This window comes from Rattus norvegicus, chromosome 1, assembly GCF_021556685.1.
Source record: "Rattus norvegicus strain SHRSP/BbbUtx chromosome 1, alternate assembly SHRSP_T2T, whole genome shotgun sequence".
Taxonomy (NCBI): Eukaryota; Metazoa; Chordata; class Mammalia; order Rodentia; family Muridae; genus Rattus; species Rattus norvegicus.
In genome coordinates, this window is record NC_141534.1 from 2,853,337 (window position 1) to 2,868,372 (window position 15,036).

The window sequence follows — 15,036 nt, forward strand, 5'->3', positions numbered from 1 at the left end:
TTTTTTAACTTGAGTATTTCTTATATACATTTCGAGTGTTATTCCCTTTCCCGGTTTCCGGGCAAACATCCCCCTCCCCCCTCCCCTTCCATATGGGTGTTCCCCTCCCAACCCTCCCCCCATTGTCCCCCTCCCACCAACAGTCTAGTTCACTGGGGGTTCAGTCTTAGCAGGACCCAGGGCTTCCCCTTCCACTGGTGCTCTTACTAGGCTATTCATTGCTACCTATGAGGTCAGAGTCCAGGGTCAGTCCACGTATAGTCTTTAGGTAGTGGCTTAGTCTCTGGAAGCTCTGGTTGCTTGGCATTGTTGTACATATGGGGTCTCGAGCCCCTTCAAGCTCTTCCAGTTCTTTCTCTGATTCCTTCAACGGGGGACCTATTCTCAGTTCAGTGGTTTGCTGCTGGCATTCGCCTCTGTATTTGCTGTATTCTGGCTGTGTCTCTCAGGAGCGATCTACATCCGGCTCCTGTCGGTCTGCACTTCTTTGCTTCATCCATCCTGTCCAATTGGGTGGCTGTATATGCATGGGCCACATGTGGGGCAGACTCCAAATGGGTGCTCCCTCAGTCCCTGTTTTAATCTTTCCCTCTCTCTTCCCTGCCAAGGGTATTCTTTTTCCCCTTTTAAAGAAGGAGTGAAGCATCCACACCCTGATCATCCGTCCTGAGTTTCACTTGCCCGAGGCATCTAGGGTAATTCAAGCATTTGGACTAATAGCCACTTATCAATGAGTGCATACCATGTATGTCTTTCTGTGATTGGGTTAGCTCACTCAGGATGATATTTTCCAGTTCCAACCATTTGCCTACAAATTTCATAAACTCGTTGTTTTTGAAAGCTGGGTAATATTCCATTGTGTAGATGTACCACATTTTCTGTATCCATTCCCCTGTTGAAGGGCATCTGGGTTCTTTCCAGTTTCTGCCTATTATAAATAAGGCTGCTATGAACATAGTGGAGCACGTGTCTTTTTTATATGTTGGGGCATCTTTTGGGTATATGCCCAAGAGAGGTATAGCTGGATCCTCAGGCAGTTCAATGTCCAATTTTCTGAGGAACCTCCAGACTGATTTCCAGAATGGTTGTACCAGTCTGCAATCCCACCAACAATGGAGGAGTGTTACTCTTTCTCCGCATCCTCGCCAGCATCTGTTGTCACCTGAGTTTTTGATCTTAGCCATTCTCACTGCTGTGAGGTGAAATCTCAGGGTTGTTTTGATTTGCATTTCCCTTATGACTAAAGATGTTGAACATTTCTTTAGGTGTTTCTCAGCCATTCGGCATTCCTCAGCTGTGAATTCTTTGTTTAGCTCTGAACCCCATTTTTAATAGGGTTATTTGTTTCCCTGCGGTCTAACTTCTTGAGTTCTTTGTATATTTTGTATATAAGGCCTCTATCTGTTGTAGGATTGGTAAAGATCTTTTCCCAATCTGTTGGTTGCCATTTTGTCCTAACCACAGTGTCCTTTGCCTTACAGAAGCTTTGCAGTTTTATGAGATCCCATTTGTCGATTCTTGATCTTAGAGCATAAGCCATTGGTGTTTTGTTCAGGAAATTTTTTCCAGTGCCCATGTGTTCCAGATGCTTCCCTAGTTTTTCTTCTATTAGTTTGAGTGTGTCTGGTTTGATGTGGAGGTCCTTGATCCACTTGGACTTAAGCTTTGTACAGGGTGATAAGCATGGATCGATCTGCATTCTTCTACATGTTGACCTCCAGTTGAACCAGCACCATTTGCTGAAAATGCTATCTTTTTTCCATTGGATGGTTTTGGCTCCTTTGTCAAAAATCAAGTGCCCATAGGTGTGTGGGTTCATTTCTGGGTCTTCAATTCTATTCCATTGGTCTATCTGTCTGTCTCTGTACCAATACCATGCAGTTTTTATCACTATTGCTCTGTAATACTGCTTGAGTTCAGGGATAGTGATTCCCCCTGAAGTCCTTTTATTGTTGAGGATAGCTTTAGCTATCCTGGGTTTTTTGTTATTCCAGATGAATTTGCAAATTGTTCTGTCTAACTCTTTGAAGAATTGGATTGGTATTTTGATGGGGATTGCATTGAATCTGTAGATTGCTTTTGGTAAAATGGCCATTTTTACTATATTAATCCTGCCAATCCATGAGCATGGGAGATCTTTCCATCTTCTGAGGTCTTCTTCAATTTCTTTCTTCTGTGTCTTGAAGTTCTTATTGTACAGATCTTTTACTTGCTTGGTTAAAGTCACACCGAGGTACTTTATATTATTTGGGTCTATTATGAAGGGTGTCGCTTCCCTAATTTCTTTCTCAGCTTGTTTCTCTTTTGTGTAGAGGAAGGCTACTGATTTATTTGAGTTAATTTTATACCCAGCCACTTTGCTGAAGTTGTTTATCTGCTTTAGTAGTTCTCTGGTGGAACTTTTGGGATCACTTAAATATACTATCATATCATCTGCAAATAGTGATATTTTGACTTCTTCTTTTCCGATCTGTATCCCCTTGACCTCCTTTTGTTGTCTGATTGCTCTAGCTAGAACTTCAAAAACTATATTGAATAAGTAGGGAGAGAGTGGGCAGCCTTGTCTAGTCCCTGATTTTAGTGGGATTGCTTCAAGTTTCTCTCCATTTAGTTTAATGTTAGCAACTGGTTTGCTGTATATGGCTTTTACTATGTTTAGGTATGGGCCTTGAATTCCTATTGTTTCCAGGACTTTTATCATGAAGGGGTGTTGAATTCTGTCAAATGCTTTCTCAGCATCTAATGAAATGATCATGTGGTTTTGTTCTTTCAGTTTGTTTATATAATGGATCACGTTGATGGTTTTCCGTATATTAAACCATCCCTGCATGCCTGGGATGAAGCCTACTTGGTCATGGTGGATGATTGTTTTGATGTGCTCTTGGATTCGGTTAGCCAGAATTTTATTGAATATTTTTGCGTCGATATTCATAAGGGAAATTGGTCTGAAGTTCTCTTTCTTTGTTGGGTCTTTGTGTGGTTTAGGTATAAGAGTAATTGTGGCTTCATAGAAGGAATTTGGGAGTGATCCATCTGTTTCAATTTTGTGGAATAGTTTGGTTAATATTGGTATGAGGTCTTCTATGAAGGTTTGATAGAATTCTGCACTAAACCCGTCTGGACCTGGGCTCTTTTTGGTTGGGAGACCTTTAATGACTGCTTCTATTTCCTTAGGAGTTATGGGGTTGTTTAACTGGTTTATCTGTTCCTGATTTAACTTCGGTACCTGGTATCTGTCTAGGAAATTGTCCATTTCCTGAAGATTTTCAAGTTTTGTTGAATATAGGCTTTTATAGTAAGATCTGATGATTTTTTGAATTTCCTCTGAATCTGTAGTTATGTCTCCCTTTTCATTTCTGATTTTGTTAATTTGGACACACTGTCTGTGTCCTCTGATTAGTCTGGCTAAGGGTTTATCTATCTTGTTGATTTTCTCAAAGAACCAACTTTTGGTTCTGTTGATTCTTTCTATGGTCCTTTTTGTTTCTACTTGGTTGATTTCTGCTCTGAGTTTGATTATTTCCTGCCTTCTACTCCTCCTGGGTGTATTTGCTTCTTTTTGTTCTAGAGCTTTTAGGTGTGCTGTCAAGCTGGTGACATATGCTCTCTCCTGTTTCTTTCTGCAGGCACTCAGCGCTATGACTTTTCCTCTTAGCACAGCTTTCATTGTGTCCCATAAGTTTGGGTATGTTGTACCTTCATTTTCATTAAATTCTAAAAAGTCTTTAATTTCTTTCTTTATTTCTTCCTTGACCAGGTTATCATTGAGTAGAGCATTGTTCAATTTCCATGTATATGTGGGCATTCTTCCGTTATTGTTATTGAAGACCAGTTTTCAATAGGTGCCCTTGTATTTGGGGCATAGATATTTAGGATTGAGAGTTCATCTTGGTGGATTTTTCCTTTGATGAATATGAAGTGTCCTTCCTTATCTTTTTTGATGAATTTTAGTTGAAAATTGATTTTATTTGATATTAGAATGGCTACTCCAGCTTGCTTCTTCAGACCATTTGCTTGGAAAGTTGTTTTCCAGCCTTTCACTCTGAGGTAGTGTCTGTCTTTGTCTCTGAGGTGTGTTTCCTGTAGGCAGCAGAATGCAGGGTCCTCGTTGCGTATCCAGTTTGTTAATCTATGTCTTTTTATTGGGGAGTTGAGGCCATTGATGTTGAGAGATATTAAGGAATAGTGATTATTGCTTCCTGTTATATTCATATTTGGATGTGAGGTTATGTTTGTGTGCTTTCATTCTCTTTGTTTTGTTGCCAAAACGATTAGTTTCTTGCTTCTTCTAGCCCTTATGTTGGGCTTTACCATTTATTATCCTTTGTACTGCTGGATTTGTAGAAAGATATTGTGTAAATTTGGTTTTGTCATGGAATATCTTGGTTTCTCCTTCTATGTTAATTGAGAGTTTTGCAGGATACAGCAACCTGGGCTGGCATTTGTGTTCTCTTAGGGTCTGTATGACATCAGTCCAGGATCTTCTGGCCTTCATAGTTTCTGGCGAGAAGTCTGGTGTGATTCTGATAGGTCTGCCTTTATAAGTTACTTTTTCCCTTACTGCTTTTAATATTCTTTCTTTATTTTGTGCGTTTGGTGTTTTGACTATTATGTGACAGGAGGTGTTTCTTTTCTGGTCCAATCTATTTGGAGTTCTGTAGGCTTCTTGTATGCCTATGGGTATCTCTTTTTTTAGGTTAGGGAAGTTTTCTTCTATGATTTTGTTGAAGATATTTACTGGTCCTTTGAGCTGGGAGTCTTCACTCTCTTCTATACCTATTATCCTTAGGTTTGATCTTCTCATTGAGTCCTGGATTTCATGTATGTTTTGGACCAGTAGCTTTTTCCACTTTACATTATCTTTGACAGTTGAGTCAATGATTTCTGTGGAATCTTCTGCTCCTGAGATTCTCTCTTCCATCTCTTGTATTCTGTTGGCGAAGCTTGTATCTACAGCTCCTTGTCTCTTCTTTTGGTTTTCTATATCCAGGGTTATTTCCATGTGTTCTTTCTTGATTGCTTCTATTTCCATTTTTAATTCCTTCAACTGCTTGATTGTGTTTTCCTGGAATTCTTTCAGGCATTTTTGTGATTCCTCTCTGTAGGCTTCTACTTGTTCTCTAAGGGAGTTCTTCACATTTTTCTTGAAGTCCTCCAGCATCATGGTCAAATATGATTTTGAAACTAGATCTTGCTTTTCTGGTGTGTTTGGATATTCCATGTTTGTTTTGGTGGGAGAATTGGGCTCCGATGATGCCATGTAGTCTTGGTTTCTGTTGCTTGGGTTCCTGCGCTTGCCTCTCGAAATCAGATTATCTCTAGTGTTACTTTGTTCTGCTATTTCTGACAGTGGCTAGACTGTCCTATAAGCCTGTGTGTCAGGAGTGCTGTAGACCTGTTTTCCTGTTTTCTTTCAGCCAGTTGTGGGGACAGAGTGTTCTGCTTTCGGGCGTGTAGTTTTTCCTCTCTACAGGTCTTCAGCTGTTCCTGTGGGCCTGTATCTTAAGTTCACCAGGCAGGTCACTTGCAGCAGAAAAGTTGGTCTTACCTGTGGTCCCGAGGCTCAAGTTTGCTAGCGGGGTGCTGCCCATGGGCTCTCTGCGGCGGCAGCAACCAGGAAGATCTGCGCCGCCCTTTCCAGGAGCTTCAGTGCACCAGGGTTCCAGATGGCATTTGGTGTTTTCCTCTGGCGTCCAAGATGTGTGTGCCGATTCTGTCCTGAGGTTTTTGAGACCTTCCTAAGTGAGTGAGGTACGTGGTCCCAAACGGTGGGCTAGTTTCATAGAAAGAACCCGTGTCCTAGGTCTCTCTGGACCCCGAGAAACTCCTCAGTCTTAGTTTCCTGTCTGTAGCCCTGAGAGAGACAGTAGTCAGCTGCACAGCGGCGGTAACCACAGCACGGAGACTCTGGAACCTCCCAGGTCAGAGGAGCTGTGGGCTGGAAAATGTGGCATTTTGATTTTTAATATCTAATGCTTCTATGCGAAGGAATGCACATTTGTAAAAGAAACATGACTATAAAGCTTAAACCACACAATGAACCTCACATGTTAATAATGGGAGACTTCAACACTCCAGTGTCAGAAATGGACAGTTCTAAACTATACAGAGAAATAACGGAGCTAACAGATGTTATAAAACAAATGGACCTAAGAGATAACTACAGAACAGTTCATCTAAACACAAACAGTACCTCACAGAATCTTCTGCAAAAGTGTCTACATATTGAAAGAATAAACTATTCCCCACTGACCCTGCTGTGAGGACAAGTGCACCTCACAACAAAGAATAACATAACATGTTTTGGGGATGCAGCCTGGCTATAGTCACCACAAACCATCTGGCCTTGATAAGGCCTGACTCAACAGTCCTGAGAAAAACGAGAATTAGGGTCAGCTTGCCCCAGAAAGAGGGTGGCCTAGAGTTGAACTGAGCCCAAGCTACAAACCAATGAAATTGCTTTGTGTGACTGTTGCCAACTACCTATGTAATTTTCCCTATAAATCCCTTCCCCTAATTGCGCTCGGGTTCGACTCCTCTGTCTCCCGTGTGAGATACATGTCGTCCCCAGTGCTCTGGTTCCTCAAATACACCTCTTGTTTATTACATCAAGACTGGTTTCTCGTGAGTTCTTGGGGGGTTGCATCGTCTCGAGACCTGAGTGGGGGTTTTCCCCACCCCGGTGGTCTTTCAATATTAAGTCACAAAGCAATTCCCAACAGATACAAGAAAAATGAAGTAACACCCTCTATCCTATCAGACCACCACTGATTAAAGCTGGTTTTTAACAACAGTATCAAGGGAAGACCTACCAACTCATGAACACTGACCAACTCTCTGCTGAATGAACACTGGGTCAAGGCAAAATAAGGAAATTAAAGTTTCTAGAACTCAATGAAAATGAACACACTACATACCCAGACTTCTGGGAGTCAAAGAAAGTGACAAAGTCAAAGTTCTACCATTCTCGGGGCTCCTGGAGACAGCCAGCCATGAGGGCACCACAACACAGCACAACTGCTCACTGTCCATGGGACTGAAGAGATGACAGCATACTTTGCTCCTGTATGGAACAGGTCAGACATCACCAGGATCAGACATGGTGCCCATGGCTGATACACAACATGAATCCATGGTCAGTATGGAAACGACAAAATCTGTCACAATCTTCAGCTCCCTCTGGTCCTCCACCTAGGTGCTTTTTCATCACCACAAGAGACTAAGGTAAATCTTGAATTCAGATGCCCTGTACCAAAGGTCACAGCTGATGTCTGCAGAAGCCAATATATTGCCGAAGGTAGGGTCATGGCCCTGTTTACACCAAAACATTATCAGCTAGCATTAATGATTTGTGCTAAAGTGTCCTTCATGGGTGTGAACATCCGGAATGCGTGTGAATTGCCAAGATCAGTGGTTTCCCATCAGTCCCCTTTTCTGCTGTCCTTGGGTGTAACTCCATCCTGCCAATCAGAAGTGCCCTGGAATTCAGGATAAGACACATAATCTATACGCTTGGTGTTGCACGAGCTTATAAAAATGGCTCCATGCCTCTGGACTAAATTTCTTAGAGAATATGGCTAAAATAGCATACTTAGGCAGCTGTCATGGTGTCTGGGAGAGACATGAGATCACCAGAGCCAGGCTGCCTAGATCAGAATCAAGGCTTTGCAGGGTGACCCCTCATATGTACCTTAACATCTCTGAGCTCCCTACTTGAGGATGACCTAAATTAGTGTAGGGGATCCTGGGAAATAGGAGCTGTAAGCATGCCTCTCTGCTGCTGGTTCTGACAGAGCCTCCTTCCCCCCACCCCACCCCTCCAGACTGCCACTGACAGGTACTACATGCTGGAGGCCTTTCTTTAGGATGCCAGTAGGCAGGAGCCTGGGAGGAAAGGAGAGCCTGAAGGGGTGGAGCAGGGTTGTGGCTCTCCCAGGGCTAAGAGGAAAAGTCACAGCACTAAGTGCTGTCATGAAGAAACTGGAGAGATCTCCTACTAGTGACTTGACAGCACACCTGAAAGTTCTAGAACATCACCCATAGCCAGGTAAGACTTCTAATGGAGGTATTGGGAAACCATCCCAGCCAAAATGCATTTGACCTATAATTTGTTTTGTCTACAAGACATGCTGGGAAGAAGATGGAGCAGAAATTGAGGGAGTGGCCAACCCATGCCTGGACCAGCTTGACATCCATGCCCTGAGAGGGCATCCACCCCTGAGACTTCTTATGATCGTCGGCTGTACTTGCAGACAAGAGCCTTGCATTACCATCAGCAGAGAGGCCTCAGCCAACAATTGATGGAAAGAGATGCAGAGACTCACAGCCAAATATTAGGCAGGCCTTGGGCGATCCTGTGGAAGAGTGAGGAATGAGTGCATGGTCCAGGGATGTGAAGGACACAAGAAAACCCACAGAATCAACTACTCAGGTCTTACAGGGGGACATCGAAACAATCACGGAGCATGTGCTCATATGACATAAGGCAACACCAGCTGATTAATATACACCCAGTAATCCCAGTGCTTGGTTACAGTTGACATATTCTTAGAATCACAGGTTTGGATTTGCCTTTTCTTTTTTTTGTTTGTTTGTTTGTTTTTGTTTTGTTTTTTGTTTTTTTTTTTTTTCCCGGAGCTGGGGACCAAACCCAGGGCCTTGTGCTTGCTACGCAAGTGCTCTACTACTGAGCTAAATCCCCAACCCCGGATTTGCCTTTTCTTAAATGAATGTGTGTACTGTGGAAATAATAGCTGGTGTGGATTAAACCAAGGAGATTGTCTCAAAAACAAAATGAGCAGGATATGAGTAACATCATGCCCCTGCCTCAGCCTCTGACATGGCATTGAATGAATGGCCAAGGTAGTTGGGGTTGTTGTTTTTATTGTTGTTGTTGTTGGGTTTTTGTTTTTTTTTTTTTGAATTTGTCCCTCTGGAATAAACCACCTAGAGGTGTTTCTGTTACATCCCATTCTGCTTGTTCTTATTGAATTGCTTCATACAGCTGCTGTCCTGTATTTGGATTTCTTAGGTAATGTCTCAGCTCCCTACGGCTTATTTAACAACTGACTAAAAGCAGCCTGGCTTAAAACAGCAGAAATGAATTCTCTCACTGTTCTGGAGGCAGGGACCTGAAATCCAGGAGTCAGCAGGAACATGGTCCTTTAAGGCTTCGGGAAATACTGGCTTGCCTTTGCCTCTTTCCAGTGGTAGCGAGCAATCCTTGGCATGTCTCCGTTTATAGCCACCAAACTCACAGCTTTGTTGTTTTAAGATACATGTGTGCTGTTTTTCTCTCTCTTCAAAGGACATGTCTCTCACCCTGGTTTTTGATCACTTCTTCATAGATCATAATCATAATACCAGAGCCTGATTTCCATACAAAGAAACATTCTGATACTCTAGGGAGTACTTCAATGTATTTTTAAAGGTACACGACTATGAAAGTAGCCAGAAAGTATTATCAAATGTGTGTGTGTGTATTAGTAAGGAGAGTATATAATTAGTATTATGTAGTCCTGTATTTGAGAAATGTGCAGAAAAAATAACTTTAACTAACTTTTAATAAGTTTAACCAGAAGGATCACAACAACAAACTGTCAAGTAAAAAATAATCAGACAGCAAAATTAATCACACTCAAAGTCTCCAAACATTCTAATAGAAAGCTCAAAAGACTAATGACATAAAGTAAGTCCTCTACACAGTTAGACTAGCCACCCTGATTAATAATTTCTTAACTTAGTTAACAAATGCTGTTACCAGTTACTTCATTTCACCTGGTAACTTAGGGGCTGGAGAGATGGCTCAGCACTTAAGGGCACTGACTGCTCTTCCAGAGGACCAGGATTCAATGAGTTGCCAGTGCCCACAGGTGGCTCCCAACACCACAGCGGGTAACTGCAGGTGCAGAGGATTGCCTGGACTTGGGGGGCACCTGCATTTAACATGAACTTAAGTCATCCAGGGACAATGTATGTATGAGATTTGTGTTAGGTCAAGGTAGTATAAGGTCCAATTTATAGTAACAGTTTTGTGACAACTGTTATTGTCTTATGAATTGAAAGCAGAACAAAATTCAGGTTGTCTGCTGTTTTCATATAATCTATTTAAATTAACCCCTTTCGGGAGATTGTATTTTATGAACATGTCCTTTTGCATGCCAGAAAGACTCTTGGGGTGGCAGAAGCATCGTCTGCTCCCACTTTGGAACTTACCTGAATGTTTCTCTCACAGATGCATATGCTCTTAGTTGCATCTTTATTGTCACTCTCATACCACCCCTGGACATTCCTGGTGTGAAGGACAGTGCTCAGTGCTCAGATGCAATACACTTCATTAGGTTTGATAATGAACACAAGGCCACACACACCTTTGAGTAACCTGGGAAATATGGGAAATGCCTCTTAAGTGTGCATGTTTGACCCAATGGCTGGAACACTTGTGGCAGGAGTTCAAGAAGACGCTGGTTAACATCAAAGTGGGCATCTTCAAGACCAGTGTGAAGTATGTGATAGAGTACGGAAAAAAGAGGCAGTTGGCAATAGAGAGAAAAGTTAGAGCACATGTAGTCATGAGATGGTGAATGTCTTTGTGTGAAGTACCTGAGCACTTTTGGTACGGTGTAGGTCCAGGGTACACAATGGATAACAAGAGCAAGCCGTGTGGAAATGACACTGACACCTACACCTGTAGAGAAAGACTTGACCTTTGAGGAAGTGATGGATGGATCAGAAGGGGAGAATGATGTTGTTTTATGTGACTTGTAGGTCTCCCCACTTTACAGGCCACCATGCTTTCTCAGCACAGTCAAGGACAAATCATTGGTACCTCCTGGCTATTCCACATCAGTGGAAATTACTTCTTTATCTTGAACACAATGTCTATGACCTGGACACTGATTAATCCTGTACCAGGTAGTAGCATGAAGGAATGGAGGTAAGATGATGAACCAATGGAGATCTGAAGATCTCCATAGAAGAATTCAGTCACTGATTTCTTCAGGTAACACAAGGAAAGGCCTATTAGGTATAACCTAGATTATCAGAAGGCACTTCATCTAATTCGATAGACTGAGCGAATGATTTCTGGGTAGTGTTCCTGGCTGGGGAGACAGTGATGACCACGAGGATTCCTCATTCTATGTCACAATCCATTGTTTCCCACTCCCTGTTAACCAGTGATCCAGGCTCTGCATGGCCTGCTAATGAGCCCCAAGTATGTGTGCATCACTGTACACTTCCAGGCCTCTCATCCTCAGGTATAGCTGTCCTTCCACCAGCTCCATTATCACATTGAAGGTCTTTATTATCTTTCTCTAGCACAATTAAACACCACCAATTTTCTATCCACAGGACAGAAATCAAAATATTTAGTAAGCTTTTCTTTGTAATGAAATAAACTCTGCAAAGACATCGCATACACAACTGACAATCCTCTCTCTGCTCAAGAGTTTGTAACACATTTATTATGTATGAGATTCTCTGGCTGCCTGGGCAGAGAAGGTGTGATGAAGAAGTGTTTAACTTTATCCAGAGATTGTGATGTTTTTTTAAAAAGGGTCAACATCAAGGGCCCCAGATATCACCCAACTTACACCCAGCTTCCACCTCCCAACCACTTTCATTATGAGGAAATATTTATCTGTGTGGTATTCATCTCCATCTTCATACTCTTTATTACTTTTGTTTGCATATGTGTGAAGAGGAAGTGTTGTACCCAAGGAGGTAAGGAGCAGGCTGAGGTCTCATTCTGTCATTTTTAGGGTTGTTCTGCAGGGGACTTGCAATAGGTGTATCATTGGGTACTGAGGATGGAATTTCTGGTTTTATTTTAAAATAAATAACAAGTGCCTTTACACACTGAACCATCTTACCAGCATCCAAAACTGACCTGTTGAGGGTGTGACTTCCAGTTCAATAAACTATCTTCTGTTCAGATCATGAGAACCAACTGAAACAAGATTGTGAGCACCTCACTTGCAGGCACTCCTATCATGACCCATGCAGGGACACTGACTCTACATTCATTCCCAGAACAATTACAAAGGTGTTTCACACAGCCGGTTAGGACTGCCCATGAACTCTCTCTGTCTTACTACTATCTATGATATATGCAATAACAGCTGTTGACCCCAGAAATGGGTCTGTCTGAGAAGAGGTTTTGAGGCCTGGAGCTCTAAATCACCTTCGTTAGTCAGGTTCATGATATGTCAGTGTACAAGCTGAGCAATGACTTTGAGATTTTCTGCTGGAGTTATGAGTTAAATACTTTCAGAGTGGAAGTCTGGAGGCCTTGGGATGTCACCCCAAGAATCTTAAGCTACCCATGGAATATTCCATCTAATCCCACAAGCCGCAGAGGAGAGGCCAAAGTAGACACAGGAGAGTTCCCCACCAAAGGCACAAAAATGTTGTCTGAGGAGAATGAGCCCAAGACATGGGGATAAAAGCACATACCAAATGTATTTATCACTCCGTGCAAGAGTCAGGAAACAGTTCACAAGATGGGGAAGAAAGGAAGAGTGGAATGATAGGAAATGCAGTTCTCCATCCATAACCTCCCTGTTGCTCTGTTGAACTCTCAGGACTCTGAGATCTCTCATGATCCCTGCAAGAGAGCAAGGCTGTCGATAATCTCTTCATGAACCCAGAAGGCGTTATGAGGCTCTTCAGTCCCTGGGAATCTACCTGCATTAGTTAATTAATTAATTAATTAATTAATAGTCCAGTACCTGAGGAGACATTGTGCTCACTGATGCTGTCACTAGTAAGGAGTCCATGTTTCTGTAAATAACTCTTCACTCATGCTTCTATTAATAACTCCAAATGAAGCCAATGGTTCTCAGAAAAGCATCCATGAAAGTAGAGGCAGAGTTCGGGAAGAGGAAAGAGGTGGATAGAATGGGCCTACAGCATGAGAAGGGGTTGAAGGGTTATGTGTCCAAATGCACACGTATATGAAAACATCACAATGAAACCAATTATGATGCATAATCGCCTTGCCAATGCACTCTTAAAAGATGGACTAATTTTTACTTCCAATGTGTATGAGTGTTGTGATTATGGTCATGTGTCTATATAGAACCATGGCAAAATTATAAAGGAAGGCATTTAATAGGGTCTAGCTTGCAATTCGAGAGCTTTAGTTTATTGTGAATTTTGCAGGGAATATATGGCCGCATTCAGCAGACATGGTGCTAGAGAAGTTGCTGAGAGTTCTATATCAGAATCCACAGGCACAGAAAGGGAAGTTTGAAGTTTCACATCCCACACTCAGTGATACACTTCCTCAACTAGGCCGCACCTCTTCCAACAAGAACACAACTCCTCATCTTCTAAGTGGCACTACTTCCTGATGGTTTAGTGTTCAAACATATGAGCCTCTGAGTGCCATTCTTCAAAGCGGGACATGAGATCACCATTTCTGATTCCCTCCTGTGTTCTACACCTCCTTGCCAGACAGACTGCTGGCCAGATCAAGAGTTGTTTTTTTAGTAACCATTCTTCTCTACATTTAGGGAGCATCTTTTAAAAAGCCAGCATCCACACACCAGATGTCAACAACTCTCATACACTTTAACTATTTCTGAGAGCACAGAAATATGTGATCACACAAACCAATTGTGTCTTATGAAAAATGGGCTTGTATCAGAGTTTTTACCGTGGGATATGCACACACACACACACACACACACACACACACACACACACACACACACACACAACCCAGAAGTAGAACTTACGACATTCCAAAGTACCAATTACACAAATGTCCAATTTCAGGATCCACTGAGATTTTTTTGAGCTTGCTAATAAGAGTGAGGTGAGGGGTTACTTACAGGAGCTGGGGTGACTTCAAAACAGCTGTGCCACTGCAGAGCCCACCTCAACACATGACTCCAGAAACAGCACAGCAGAAACCTCAGGGACAGATTTGGAATTTTCTCTGAAGCTGGTTTGGCCAGAGTCTCCTCAGTAGCTTGGAGAGTCAACTGAAACTACTAAGTTCTTTTTTCTTATACCCAGGAAGTTTGCATGTTTCCTGAGGGTTGAGAACCCTCCCCCATCCTCTGAAGAGAGTCAGAGTTAAGCAGGTAAAAACAGCAAATGACATTTACATGAAGGCAAAGCACTTTGTCTCACAGACAAATCAATGCTTAAAGCAAGCCCAAAGAGACAATCTACAGAGAACCCAGGCTAGCTGATTTCCAGCCCCATTCTTGTCTCTAATACACTGAGATCCTAGGTCATGTCTCAAAAAAGTAGCAGGCAAAAGTTTTGCTAATGCTTTAAGATGTCTTCTCTTTCCTAGGAGGGTGTTCCTCAGCAAAAAACTTCAGACCTTAACACTGCTGTCTGCAACCAATAAAAAGGGCAGAAAGTAGTGTGGGGCTGTGTTTATAAAGTATCAATTTCAGTCTTCTCTGATATCAGTCAGAAATCACGTGGGATGTTCCAGAGTAACCTGGGTGCTTCAGACACATGGGAACTTCATACATTCAAATCTGAGAACTGAAATCAAGTCCTGCTTCTTAAGGCTCTGAAGAGTAGTGATTCTCAACTGCCCTAATGCTGTGACCCTTAAACACAGATCCTCAGTGTCATGAACCCCAACTGAAAAATGTATTCCATTGCTACTCTAATCTTTCATATTTCTAATTTTTCTACTGTTAGAAAATAGAATTTTATATCTAATAGGCAAACCACCCAAAGGGGTCACAACTTACAGGTTGAGAACCCCTGCTCTAGACTGCAGAAGGTTAATGTCTGACTACAAGATGAGGTGTATTGCACAGAAAACTAGTTTTTGAGGCAGACAGCCTCCTCTTCAAGTCTTCATTCAGAAGACACTTTCTTGTGATTCCTTTGTAAACAAGTTGCCTTGCTTTAGTTTCCAAATATGGAGCCATTGCTATTAAGAGGCCTAACAAAAGAAAAGGGTTTTTAAATAATGTAGTGAAAGACAGTTCTGAAAAGCAAATACTACTGGATCTGGAGCATGCTTAATCCTACCCTTAAGCAGCGGCGTGCCTTCCT

The 15,036-nt window shown here is 42.2% G+C and overlaps 1 protein-coding gene across 4 annotated transcripts in view; it reads right to left on the bottom strand.

Annotated features, from left to right (window-relative positions):
* Positions 1-14,022, bottom strand: part of LOC120098766 (histocompatibility antigen 60b-like) — a 134,474-nt gene extending 120,452 nt beyond the window's left edge. Inside the window, exon 1 of one of the 4 annotated variants that reach the window (XR_015648938.1) lies at positions 13,839-14,001. The gene's annotated coding sequence lies outside the window, so the exon portion shown is untranslated. Of the gene's footprint in view, positions 1-13,838 lie in introns of all 4 variants that reach the window. The other 3 variants (XM_087604472.1, XM_087604477.1, XM_087604469.1) reach the window with 3 other exon arrangements.
* Positions 14,023-15,036: the final 1,014 nt, after the last annotated feature.